The sequence below is a fragment of the Xylocopa sonorina genome, unplaced genomic scaffold (assembly GCF_050948175.1).
Source record: "Xylocopa sonorina isolate GNS202 unplaced genomic scaffold, iyXylSono1_principal scaffold0031, whole genome shotgun sequence".
In the NCBI taxonomy this organism is placed as follows: Eukaryota; Metazoa; Arthropoda; class Insecta; order Hymenoptera; family Apidae; genus Xylocopa; species Xylocopa sonorina.
Window position 1 is genome coordinate 612,986 of NW_027490102.1, and position 13,822 is coordinate 626,807.

General features: G+C 51.8%; 1 non-coding gene across 1 annotated transcript; it reads left to right on the forward strand.

Moving 5' to 3' along the window:
* Window positions 1–13,228: 13,228 nt before the first annotated feature.
* Window positions 13,229–13,383, forward strand: LOC143432148 (5.8S ribosomal RNA). The gene has a single exon (XR_013102902.1). It is a non-coding gene; the product is annotated as a 5.8S ribosomal RNA (ribosomal RNA).
* Window positions 13,384–13,822: the final 439 nt, after the last annotated feature.

Sequence of the window (13,822 nt, forward strand, 5' to 3'; positions counted from 1 at the left end):
AATCACAGTTCGATGGGAATAACATACCAGTAATAAAAGTTAAGGTGGATACGAATGTTAGCGGGAATAATAGGCAAGCGCGGATAAATTTTAGGAATAAGTTAAGAGATATTAAGAGTAAAATTAGGTTTGAAGCGGAGGACATTATAGGGGTAAGAAAGAGCTTTAACACAGAAGATATATTAATTAGAGTTCGAGGGGGTGCAGGAGCGAACAGTCTGGTAAGGAAATTGAAAGAGATGGGGGAGGAAGCGAACATCCTTACAGGAAGAAAAAAGAGGATATACATTCAGGATCTATATCCAGGATCTATATATGTTATGTCTATACATAACGGCTGAGGATGAGGAGATCAAGAGAGCGGTAGGGAAGTGTTTTAATATTGATACGAGGGAAGTGAAGGTGATCTTCAGAAGAGAAGGTGGGAGAGGGACCCAAACGGCGTGCGTGGAGGTGACAGGGTTACAAGTGGATAGATTTTTAAAGGAAAATGAGAGGATAAGAATAAGGTGGAATATATATAGAATTAGGGAATTTGTGATAAATAACAGGTGCTTTAGGTGTAATACGATGGGGCATATGGCGGTTAGCTGTCCCAGCGTGCGGGAAAAGTTGTGCTACAAATGTGGCGGTGCAGACCACCTGGCAGCCCAGTGTTTTAGTAAGGTAGACAGGGAGGGAAGACGAGTAGGAGTGAGGGGTGAGAACAGGGTAAATAAGGAGCTTAACAGGGTAGGAAGAGGAACAGAAAGGGAGAGGAACGAGGAAATAGTAAAAGCAGGCATCTCTAAACAGGTAAGAAGCATAAAAGAGTCGAGAAATGAGGGATTCGAAGTAGTAGGGACGGTAAAAGATGGAAAGAGATATAGAACAATAGGAGTTCAAGTAAATATAGGAGACGACAACAATGAACAGAAAGAAGAGGGACAAGGAGTTAAGGAGACGCGAGATATGACCACATGGAGTGAGGTGGTAAAGAGAAAAGTCAAAAGTGGTAAAGATATTAAGGGAATGGAGAGGCAGAGGAAACGTGATGAGGGAAGTAAGGGAATACAGGACACAAGAGGAACGAGGCCAAGAGGAAAGGCTATATGTATGGAGATACCAGGGAAAAACCCACGGACATAATAGCCGCAATGAAAAGCAAGATTTCCTGCCCCACGGAGAGAACTGGGGTTAAAAGGATCAGAGGTACGAGGTTTGGTGGAGTACTTGTTGAGGTGGAAAGGGACTCAGACGTGAAGGAATGGAAAGAAAGGATTATAGGATCCATGGATGGGGAGGACAGCAAGACCATAGTGGTCCTAGGGAATAGGGTGACGGCCAAAATAAGAGGTTCAGATCCCTTAATTGAGAAGAATGACAGTGGAAGCAATAAGGAAGAGCGTGGAATGTGAAGATGAGGAGGAGGAACAGATAGTCGTGCAAAGAATCATAATTGAGCCATGGCAGGAAAAAGTAGCGTTCGTCAGGCTTCCAGATAGGATAGCGACGATACTGCAAGAAGGAGAAGGCATAAGGATAGGTTGGACGAAGAATAGGGTTAGGATATTGCCCAATTCAATATACAGATGTGGGAGATGTGGGATGTGGGGTCACATCAATACACAATGCAGGAAGGAAATTCACATTAACAAAAGGAATGATGAAAAGAAAATCATAGAGGACAAAGAAGAAAAGAAGGGAACCACGAAAGAGAAAAGAACAGGGGAAATGAATGACTCAAACAATGATATAGACATTGATAGGGAATCCGTAGGAGCGCTAAGGAACCTGCGGGAGATAAGGAGTATCATGGAAGAAATCATGGGAAGTGACAATTATGGAGACAGAGAGATATAAAGTCATCCTGACGAATGTAAATAACAGCAGGGCAGCACAGGACATATTAATGGCCCATGCGGTACACAAGAAGATAGGGATTGTGTGCATAACAGAACCAGCAACTGAAGGAGCGGGGATATGATTTAGGAGCGTAGAAAATAAAGCGGCAGTGTTAGTTAATAAGGAAGTTGGGTTAAAGGTTAAGGTGCTAGAGCAAGAAAAGGGAATAATAGTGGTACAGGTGGAAGATATGGTTTATTTGGTAGGGTATTGCTCGCCAAACTGCAGCAGAAAGGAGTTTATGGGGTACTGGCATAGGGCAAGGCGTAAGGTAAGGAGCCTAATATCTAGAGGTAGGAGGAACATAATTATTTTGGGTGACTTTAACGCAACGGACTACGCGTGGTCAAGTAAATCAGATGTAAGAGGCAGGATAATTACAGAGATAATGAGTGAATGTAGCTTAGTATGTATGAACGAATGGGACAAGCCGACATGTAGGAGGTGGAACGGGTCATCAGTGATTGATATCACACTGTGTTCAGAAGGGATAAAGAACAAAATCGAGAATTGGAGGGTTTTGGAAGAAGAGACACTGAGTGACCACGTGTACATCGAGTTTAGTGTTATCGGTGAAAAGGAGGTGAACAGAAATAGATATGATAGTAATATAGGCGCTAGTAGCGTTAGAGAAACATTGTAGGAGATGGATGGAAAGACAGAACCCTTAAAGTCCATAAATTGGAGAGGTTGATGAGTGACTGGAGCATGCTGGTGCAGGACACGGGATCAATGGATGACCAGGACGTAAATGTGATTATTGGAAAGATTATGGAGAAATTTAGGGATATTTGCAATAGGACTATGAAGAAGAGCAAGTAGGAAGGAGGGAAACGTAAGTGTGCATACTGGTGGGATAATAGAGCTAGTATGGCCAGAAAGGAGTGTGTAAGGGAAAGACGGATGTGGATAAGAGCCAATAAGAAGGGAAGGACTGAAAAGGAATTAATGGGGATTTGGGATAGGTATAGGACCGCTAAGGAAAAGTTTAAGAACATTATTATTAAGGGGAATAAGGCGGAGTGTTGGAGAAGGCTGGTAAAAGAAGTTGAAGATAAGACATGGGGGATGGCATACCAAATAGTAATGGGCAAATTTAAGAGAAGGTACTTACCTACGATGAGTATGGACGATACGATGAAAATAGTGATGGAACTGTTCCCTGTGGACTGTGAGGCATACGCTGTAGAATCTGGAAATAAAACAGAGATGCTAAGAAAAATGAAGGAAAGTTATAGGGAGGATATGAGGATTAGGATAGAGGAAGTGAAGGATGCTGTGAAGAGAATTAACATTAGGAAAGCCCCGGGGCCAGACGGGATACCGGGAAGGATTATTAAGTGGATCGGAACTAGGAAAACCGAAGAACTCAAGGAGGTAATACAAGTGTGTATGGATAGATTAGAGGTCCCGGACCGTTGGAAGATAGCGAAGATAGTATTAATACCGAAGATAGGTACGGATTGGAAGGTGGTAAAGTACAGGGCAATCTCTCTTACAGATATTATGGGCAAAATATGGGAAAAAGTAATAGCAAGGAGAGTTAATGAGTATATAGAGACGGAGGATAAAATGGAAGAGGAGCCATATGGTTTTAGAGAGGGTAGGTCAACAATTGATGCTATTCATAAGGTACAGACTGTGGTTAGGAAAGCCATAGGGGAAAAAAAGAAAATAGTAGGCGTTTTTATGGACGTTAAAAACGCCTTCAATACGGTGAAATGGTCGGCCGTATTGGAAGCCCTAGAAAGGAAGGTGGTCCCACAATATCTTGTGGAGATTATTAGAAGTTACCTTAAAAACAGAGTAGGTATAATAGTCGGTAGGGATGGAATAAGAGAAATTGGACTGACTAGAGGGGTACCCCAAGGTTCGGTATTAGGACCACTATTGTGGAACGTTGTATTCGACGAAGTGATCAAGAAGATGAAGATGTACCAGGGCAAAGTGAATACGATCTGCTATGCGGATGATACAGTGTTTTTAGTGAGTGGCTGCAATATGGAGGAGGTGGTAAAGGATGTAGAAGAGGTCGTGAGGGTGTTTATCTGTGATATAAAGAGGATGGGGCTGGAAGTGGCGGAAGAGAAAACGGAATTAATAATATTTAGAAGTAGAACTATCAAGTTTAAAGAAGTTACTTTTAGAGTTGGTAATTGTGAGGTAAAGAACAAAAGTAGTGTGCAATACTTGGGGGTTACGATTGATGATAGGGTCAGTATGGATGTGCATATGAAGAAAGCTGCAGAAAAAGCTATTACCACGATGAACTCCATAGGACGAATTATGCCCAACGTGAACGGCCCGAAACAAAAGAAGAGGATGGTGCTGGGGACCGTGGCACAGTCCATTATTCTATATGCTGCACCATGCTGGAATAAGGCAGGAAGGCTAAACATGAGTAAAAGGGTGTTGGAGAGGGTAAGGCGGATATGTGGGATTAGGGTAGCTGCAGCATACAGAACAGTGCCTACCGAAGGGATTGGAGTGCTGGTGGGTATACCATCATTAGATTTAGTGGCAGAATGCAAGACTAGAGTTTTTGAAGAAGTAAAGAAGAGCCTGGGATATGTTGAAAAAGGAAACAAAGTGGTGGAGAAAGTGGTTAAAGGGATTAAAAAAAGAAAGCATAAGAAAATGATGGAAGAATGGAGGGAGAGATGGAAGATAACAGAAGGAAACTCTAATGGTTTGGGTTAGGAGGACGATTATCCCGGACGTAGTAAGATGGACTGAAAGACTACATGGACAGATGGACTACTACCTCACGCAGGTGTTTACGGGCCATAGTGCATTTAATGAGTACTTGTTTAAGTTCAGGAAGAGGAGAAATCCGTAGTATAGATACCGTACCTGTGTGAAAGATGACGTAGAACACTGTGTGTTTGAATGTGTTGGATTTGATTGCCTTAGGGGTGAAGGATGGAGAGGTAAGGATGGGTTAAATATCAGGCCAGAGACGCTCTCAGATGATATGCTCAGTAGTGAGGAAAGGTGGAGCGCCATCACGGATATTATAACTAAGATTATAAAAAGGAAAGAAGAGGATGATAGAGTTATGGGTTTTTAGCCTTTTTTTTTAACGTGGGGAAATCCTCATGGATCCCTCGGAGCTGGGGAACTCCGGGGGTATGCCGGACTCTTGCCGGCTAAAACCTCACGGTGACCTTCCTCGGCGCTGTTGGGAGGGGACCGGGAACTCTGGACGAAGACGTCCGGTCCCCTCCCCCGCCGGGGTCCTCCATGATAACTGGGAGGACCCCCTTCCCGGAAGGGAGTGTGGTCGACGAGACACTCACCCGTCCCAAGAACGAGCGATGGCTGGGTCACGCAGCCACCGCTCCCGCCCCGGGGAACGCGTGCAATGATCGGTACGATCCCCCAATCGTACCGACCGCGCCCCCCGGACGACGCCCGTGCAAAGACGTGGGGCACGACCAAATGGTCCACCCCGCACGGGCGTCGTCGACGCCTCGGGCCAGGCTTAGCCCGGAGTGACTGGGTGCCCCGGGTACGTCAGACCCGATACCACGACCCGACAAATGCCGAGTCGTGGCCCCTGAGGCGATGGGTTTTTAGCCTAGTAATCTCATTAAAATAGAGGGTTATAGTTAATATACATATGTGTAAATCAATCAGAATTATATATATATTGTATATGTTTAGGTAAACTTAATTGTACAGATAGTTTTATTTATTTACTTATTTATTATTATTTATTAGTTATAATTTACTATTATTTATTATTAGTTATTGAAGAATGTATAAGTGGTCAGCGGAATGTGTGTGTATGGGAAGGGTAAAGGAAATGTGGAATGATGTGAGGAAGGATGAATGAGTGTGACAGGGTCTAATTGAACCTAACACCCCCTGGAAGGTGACTACCCTGCGTTCCCACAGGGAGCGGCGTGCCGACCAGTGGGGTATGGCCATAGTCGGTCCCAAGCCCGGTTGAGAAACATAGAGGGGCCTAACCTAAGCTAATCTTAAAAATTCCCCCCACCGGCCACCCTAGCCGGGTTGCAGGATGCTATGCCGCGAGGTGGATTCCCTGCGCCCGGGCTGAGGAACCCCAACTCATGTGGTAGAGTCGGAAGACGCGTCTTACGACTCTGACACGTCCGTTGGATCAGTGCGATCCAACTTTTCCATCCAGCGGCCGTGTTCCCTATCTAAGAAGCGAGGGAGACCCCCAACAACTGGGGAATATGTAGGCCTCGGGGAGGCCAAGAGGGCCTACATCGAGGCGAAACGTGAGGCCGAGCTGGTGGACTTAGAGTCAGAGATCCATCATGGCTCTGGTGTACCACTTCCACCCAGCAAATCGACCAAGCCGGTGCCGGAAATGGAGGATTTCCTGAAAGAAGCAAAAAATAAGCCCCTAGCAGACCTAGGAGCATGGGCGCTGGAGGAGGCGGACCGGATTGAGTTGGCCGCCGCCAAATCCCGAAATCTTAAAGGGATTATCCAGCGAGATTTACGGATGGGAGCTAGGAGCCTCAGAGCAGCCACCATAGAGCTGGCGCAAAAGGTGGAGCGCCCGGCAGCAACACCGCCGGTTAGCGATATTTATACGCTGAAAGCGCTAGTGGAAGAATTGCAGGCGGAAAACAAGCGCCTGCTACTAAGACTAAGTGCATTGGAGAGACGATCTCCATGCCCGTCAACAGCTATTATGGCGGACTTGGAGAACGAGAGCCGCGCGGAGCCAACACCGGCCCCGACAAGGAAGGATATGAGGAACTCATCCTCAGACAGTGGTGCCCCGGCACAGGAGGCGATAGGACCCGTCACTTTACAGCAGGTGGTGGATATTATCATCAAAATGATGGGGGATTTCCGTAAGGAGATCCTTCAATCGAAGGAGTAAGTTGTCTTGCCCCCGGATGGCAATATAGCGAAGGCCACCGAGGGTAAGATATCAAATAAGACAAAGAAGGAGAAGAGTGCACGCAGTGTGGTACCTTCAAATGCCACGAATGCTAAAGCACCTTCCAAAGCCAAACAAGCCCCATCTGGGGCAGCAAGAAGGCTGCAGATGGCCCGCCAGGCAGTGAAGAGCCAGGCAACAGCCGCACCAGCACCATGCATTTCCGCATCTGGTGCTGCACAGGAAGGCACCTGGGCCCAGGTAGTGGGCAGGACGGCGGCTAGGGCAGCCAAAAAGGCCCAAACCGCCCCTGTCCCACCACCTAAGGCCCAGGTCGCCAAAAAGGATGAGAAGCCGAAGCTTGGGCGGCTACCACGCACAGCGGCAGTCGCGTTAACCCTTCTGCCTGGGAGCAAAACCACCTACCGGGATGTTATGGTGGCTGCCAGGCAGAGGGTAAAACTCTCTGAGGTTGGGGTGGACTCTGTCCGCCCCAAGAATTCCAGGACCAGCTGTCTCCTGTTGGAGATTGCCGGTCCTGATAAGGAAGCCAAGGCGTTAGCCTTGGCCGAAAAATTGAGTGTGACGTTGGCCGGCGACGGTGTAACTGTGGCCAGGCTGAGTAAAAAGGCTGACCTTCGCGTCCTCGGCCTGGACGACTCGGTCACCTCGTCTGAGGTGGCCGAGGTCATAGCCGGCACGGGAGGGTGTCGGGTAGAAGAGGATCAACCCGGTCTTCACCAAGAGGGCTCGGCACCCTTTGGGTGCAGTGCCCCCTGGCAGCGGCCAAGAAAGTGGTCGCTGCTGGCCGCATCCGGGTGGGGTGGGCAGATGCCCGCGTAGTGGTGTTGAAACCCCGCACGGAGCAGTGCTACCGCTGCTGGGAGCTGAGTCATGTCCAGCAGCGATGCACTGCGATGGTGGATCGGTCTCACCTATGTTACAGATGCAGTGAGACCGACCACCAGGCGGGCCTCTGTACCGCTTCCGTCTCTGTTTGCCTCATCTGCAAAGAGGCAGAGCGGCCCGCGGATCACAAAACGGGGGGTAAAGCTTGCTCCCCGCCTAAGGCCCGCCGAAGCGGCAAGGGGGCACAGCCGTCGCCGGCTGCGCAGAAGGGCATGAAGGAAAGTGATAAGAGGACCAAGATCCCCAGTGTCCATAAAGTCCATAACGTGGGACGTTCCAGCGGGGGTGGTGCGTCCGCATCATCCTCCACCGTGGGATGTTCCAGACTTGTGGACACTGGGGACGAGGTCGAGCGGGCCGCAAATCCCGCTCAAATGTATGATGTTGGCCGGGGGGACGCCATGGACACGGCCTAACGTTCACGCCTCCTCACGGTCACATCATCCAGACCAATCTCAACCTTGCCATTGCAGCACAGGGCCTAATGGTTCAGGCTCTCTGCGGTGGCATGGTTGAGTTGGTCGTCGCTGCGGAGCCGTGCCGAGTTCTCCAGCGCCCGTCCTGGGCTGGGGACCTGGAGGACTCCGTGGTGGTCGCCCAGTCGGTCCCGTCACGGATCCAGCCGATAGCGCTCGTTGCGCGCGGCCACGGGTTCGTGGCGGTCGACTGGGCCGATTGTCTGATAGTGGGCGTGTACGCGCCACCGAGATGGCCCCTCAGTCGTTTCGACATCTTACTGGACGAGCTGCAGAATATTGTTTCTTCGCACGCAGATCGGCCAGTGTTCGCCCTCGGGGACTTTAATGCTCACGCATCCGCGTGGCAATCCCCGAGGACGGACCAGAGGGGTCACTCGGTATTGGACTGGGCGGCTGGCCTGGGTCTCTGGTTATTAAATCAGGACTCAGCCAGCACGTGCGTACGGTACCAGGACGAAAGCATCGTCGATCTATCTTTCGTCAACGCCCTGGCCGCGCGCCGTGTATCGGTGTGGGCGGTCGACGACGTGCAGACTCTCTCTGATCATGCGTACATACGCATATAGGTCTCCACGCCTCCCCCGACCCGCCCATCAGCACACCACCAGAAGAGGTGGGCCCCTAGGGGCTTGGATGAGGACGCCCTGATGGCGGCCGTTCTCGCAGTGGCCTGGCCGGGCGTTCCGGCTGAGCCAGTGGATGTGAACGCGGAGGCGGATTGGTTCGCGGACATCATGTCATCTGTTTGCGACGTGGGGATGCAACGTGTCCGCTCCAATCCGCCCCGCCGCCCGGTGTACTGGTGGAATGACACTATACAGCGCCTTCACACTGATTGCGGGGTCGCTCGCCGCCAGTACACCCGGGCGAGGCGTCGACGCACAACCGACGCGACGAGAACGGCACAGCTGTATAATCATATCGTACGCTTACGAAACAGCTGCAGCTGGTCATCAGGAGTACCAAGGCTCAGGCCTGGGACGGACTTCTCTCGAAGCTCCGTGAAGATCCGTGGGGGCGCCCGTATAAAATTGTCATGGACAAGTTACGTCCATGGGCGTCTCTACTCGCGGAGACGATGGACCCTCCGCTCCTGGAGCTGGTGGTCGGCACCCTGTTCCCTTCTGGAGAGGTGTTGGCCCTCGTTTACACCATCGACCGTGCCTTATGGTCACAGGAGCTGGAGGTGTCCGGGGAGGAGCTGGCCTATGCCGTCAGACGCATGAGCGAGCGTAACATCGCCCCCGGCCCTGATGGCATACCTGGCGGTGCCTGGGTCATGGCACTCAGCGTCCTCGATCCCCGTCTGTACAGGCTGTTTAACGCCTGCCTCCAGACGGGGACGATTCCACTTCGGTGGAAGTGTGAACGGATGGTTCTCCTCAAGAAGGACAACAGGGTCGCGCAGTCGCCCTCCGCCTACAAGCCCATCGTGTTGCTGGACGAGGTCGGTAAGCTCTTTGAGCGCATCGTACAGCGTCGCCTTGTCCAGCACCTGTCTCGTGTAGGACCCAACTTGGCCGAGTGCCAGTTCGGCGTCCGGGAGGGACGGTCGACCATCGACGCGATTTCGCGCGTCAAGTCCCTCTCGGACTCGGCTACGTCCCGGGGGGGAGTTGCTTTGACAGTATCCTTAGATATTCAGAATGCCTTTAACTCCCTTTCGTGGGTGACCATCCGCGGGGCCCTGGATAGTCACGAGGTGCCCCTTCACCTGCGGATGGTGGTCGGTGATTACCTCCGGGACAGGGCCATCATTTACGGTGGTCGCAATGGGTTTGTCAGGCGTGACATCAGCCGTGGAGTACCCCAGGGGTCCGTCTTGGGCCCTTTATTGTGGAACCTGAGGTACGGACACGGCTCTGCGGGTCTCCCTGTTGGCAGGCGTACACTTAACGTGTTACTCCGACGATACTATGGTGTTAGCCACCGGCAGGGACTTGGGGAGGACCATCTGTCGAGCGGAGGTCGCTGTTGCGTCCATCGCCTCGCGGATTCGGGGCATGGGGTTGGAGTTGTCCCCTCAGAAGACGGAAATAGTCTGTTTCCATCCTCGTAGGAGGGGCACTTCAGCTCCATGTCTGGTGAGGATCGGGTCGTCCGACGTCCGGGTGGTCCAGGATATTAAATATCTTGGTGTCTACCTGGTCGGCTCCTGCAGTTTCGTCCCGCACTTCGCTCGTCTGACCGTCAGATTGGGCCAACTCACGACTCATTTGAGTAGCATGATGCCCAACCTTGGCGGTCCAGACGAGCGGGTGCGCTGCCTCTACTGTGGTGTAATGAGGAGTGTGGCACTGTACGGTACCCCCATTTAAGCCGACGCATTGTCGGCAGCCATTCGCGTCATAAGTGGCTACCGTACAGTGTCCTATGAGGCGGCCACCACCCTGGCGGGTTTGCCACCTTTAGAGTTCCTGGCGCTCGAAGACGCCTACCTTTATGGGCGTCTTCATCCTGAGCGTCAGGACTCCACCCCGCCAGGGGAGACATTAAGTCGGGACGAGCTTAGGCTCCAGGCCCGGCGGTCCACCATGTCAAAGTGGCGAGACGATCTGTCTCGTCACGGAACCCATTGGACCGTCGAGGCGATCCTGCCCATCTTAGATAGATGGGTAGGTCGTAGCAACGAGCGGCTGACGTTCCGCCACCATCGTGGCGCCGCGGAGGACTCGGCGCGGCACACTCTTCAGGAGTGTCCAGCCTGGGGGTGCCGCGTTGGGTGTTAGCGGCGGAGGTGGGTCCGGACCTCTCGTTGGCGAGCATTCTATCGGGGATGCTTGGTCGCGGGAGCGTCTGGCAGGCCATGATCTCCTTTTGCGAGGAGGTCATCGTCGCGAAGGAAGCCGCCGAGCGGGTTAGGGAGCAATCCCTGCCAGCTCGACATCGCCTGCGGGGTCGGCGTCGTAGACGTTTGCCCCGTTCCGCCTCACGGAAGGGGGGGGGGGGGGTTAGAGTCTTCCACCTTCGGGTGGAGGTCGCTCCCAAGAACCCTTCGGGGGGCGGGACTTCGCCACCATCGCCGCGCCTACGGGCCGTGATGGTAGCCATTACGCCTCAGGGGCCACGATTCGGCATTTGTCGGGCCATGATATCGAGTCTGACGCACCAGGGGCACCTAGTGCGTCCGGGCCACGCCTGGCCCGAGGAATCGACGGCGCCCGTGCGGGGTGGACCACTTAGGTCGTGCCCCACATCTTTGCACGGGTGTCGTCCGGGAGGCGCGGTCGGTGCGATTGGGGGATTGTACCAACCATTGCACGCGTCCCCCGGGACGGGAGTGGTGGCTGCGTGATCCAGCCATCGCTCATTCCTCGGACGGGGGAGTATGTCTCTTCGACCACACTCCTCTCCGGGAAGGGGGTCCTCCCAGTCACCATGGAGGATCCCGGCGCGGGAGGGGACCGGACGTCTTCGTCCAGATTTCCCGGTCCCCTCCCAGCAGCGCCGAGGACGGTCACCGTGGGGTTTTAGCCGGTAAGAGTCTGACATACCCCCGCAGTTCTCCAGCTCCGGGAGATCCATGAGGATTTCCCCACGTTAAAAAGAGGCTAGTTTTAGGTTTGGTTTTATTAGATGAGGTTCAAGTTATATTAGGTTCAAGTTATTCTGGGTTCAAGTTATACGGGTATCGAGTTTAAGGTTCATGTTATACGGAGTTTGATTTTAAGGTTCAAATTATACGGGGTTCGATTTTAAGGTTCAAGTTATACAGGATTTGAGTTTAAGTTTCACGTTGTACGGGGTTTGAATTCGTGCTAGGAGCGTGCGTGGTGTCGTCGCGCGTAACCTGTTGAAGATGGTCGATCGTACTGTTCCTTTCGGAGGAGACGATTCGTCGGCAATAGCCTCGGTTGTCGAGAGTCTAAGACACCCAGCGATCGTTGCGAGCTTTCGAATCATTTATGCTCGCTTCGTGTCGTCGGGTGAATATATAGACCGCTTCTCGAGGCTTGTACAACCAGCGAACGTCCCAACGAATTTTTTTTCCATTTACCCGGTCGTTGTTTACGGTACATTAGCGGACCCCTCGAGTTCTCGTAATCGAGAACTCGTCGGGTCCGCTTTTTTATGCCATTTTTTCAAAAAGTAATACGCCGCTGGCACTTTGCCGTTTTTCCACTCGCAGAATTGTTCCGTTGAGCTCAGAGGGGATCCGTTCCGTGCCGTTCACCCATAACCTCGTTGTCGAGAGTCTTGAAACCCGCCGCTGCGAGATCGAACTTTACTTGCTTGCTTTGCGTTGTCGGGAAAAATATAGACCGCTCGAGGCTGTGTGGGGTGAACGGTAGAGTGTCCTAACGAATGTATGAATTTTTTTCGTTTATCTCAGCCTGGTTGGAATCCACACGACTAGATGGTATTGGAATTTTGAAGAGACCGTCGTCGTCGTCGTTTGTTCGGAGGGGACGAATCGTCGCTCGCGCTAAGCCTCATTGTCGAGACTCTGAGAAAAACCTGCCGTTGCGAGATCGAATAATTTTATACTCGCTTCGCGTTGCCGAGGAAAGCTTTTATAGACCGCCTCGAGACTGTGCACGAAGGCGACGAGTGTCCCATCGATGATAACATTATTATGTTCACTCGAATGAGAGCGTCTTGCCGATCTCGAAAGCAATACGCCGCTGGGTGTTTGATTTTTTTCTTCTTAGTTTGACGCGCACGTTTATTCCAGGGGGGACGATTCCGCGTTGCCCGTTGTCCTCGTTGTCGAGAGTCTGTAATCCCGCCGTTGCGAGCTCGAACAATTTATGCTCGCTTCGCTTTGTCGGGAGGAAAAAGACCGCCTCGAGGCTGCTGGTACGCGGAGGAGTCCTAACGAATTTTTGAAAGATTTTTTTTTCTTCATACCTGGACGCGCGTGTGCATTTTTCGTAACTTTGAGGGAGACATTACGCGCCAACCATCGGCGTATGCGTTTCATCCGTAGGACCGATATATCGTGTTGCCTCGACCTCCGTCGAGCGGTGAAAGTCGCCACGGTTCGGCGAAGCCCGCGTCTCTTTCACTGGAGACGATTGGGTATCGACTTGTTCGAACTTTAGTACCAAGAGACTTAAAGATCAATAAAATATACATGTACGATTACCCTGAACGGTGGATCACTTGGCTCGTGGGTCGATGAAGAACGCAGCTAATTGCGCGTCAACGTGTGAACTGCAGGACACATGAACATCGACATTTTGAACACACATTGCGGTCCACGGATACAATTCCTGAACCACGCCTAGCTGAGGGTCGTTCACGTAACCAAAATACTGCTTGCGTTGCGTTTCGTCGAATCTTCTTTCCCCACGGTGCTCGAATCTGCCCGCCGTCGTTCATTCTCGAATTAAATTACGAACGTTTCTGAGTTCGGGCGGCACCGAAAAAGGGAAGAAGAGAAGCGATACGCGACGTACAAGCGATCGTTGGACGTTCGTCCGAGTCGTCTGTGGCCGTGCTGAGGCAATCTGCGATTGGCAACGTGTGTGCGCGTGCGACGTGCGTAATCGTGTTCATGGAACTCGACGGTGTGTCGATCACGAACTCGCGTGAGTTCTTCGTGGCGTCGTGAGTCGTCCATTAAACAGACGATCGCCCACGGAGAACCGCTTCGTGTTTCGATCGCCGATTTTGTTCCGCGTTCCGAATTCGCGCACCCGCCACACGCATCGCCTTCGCCTGCCTTTAGCGCACG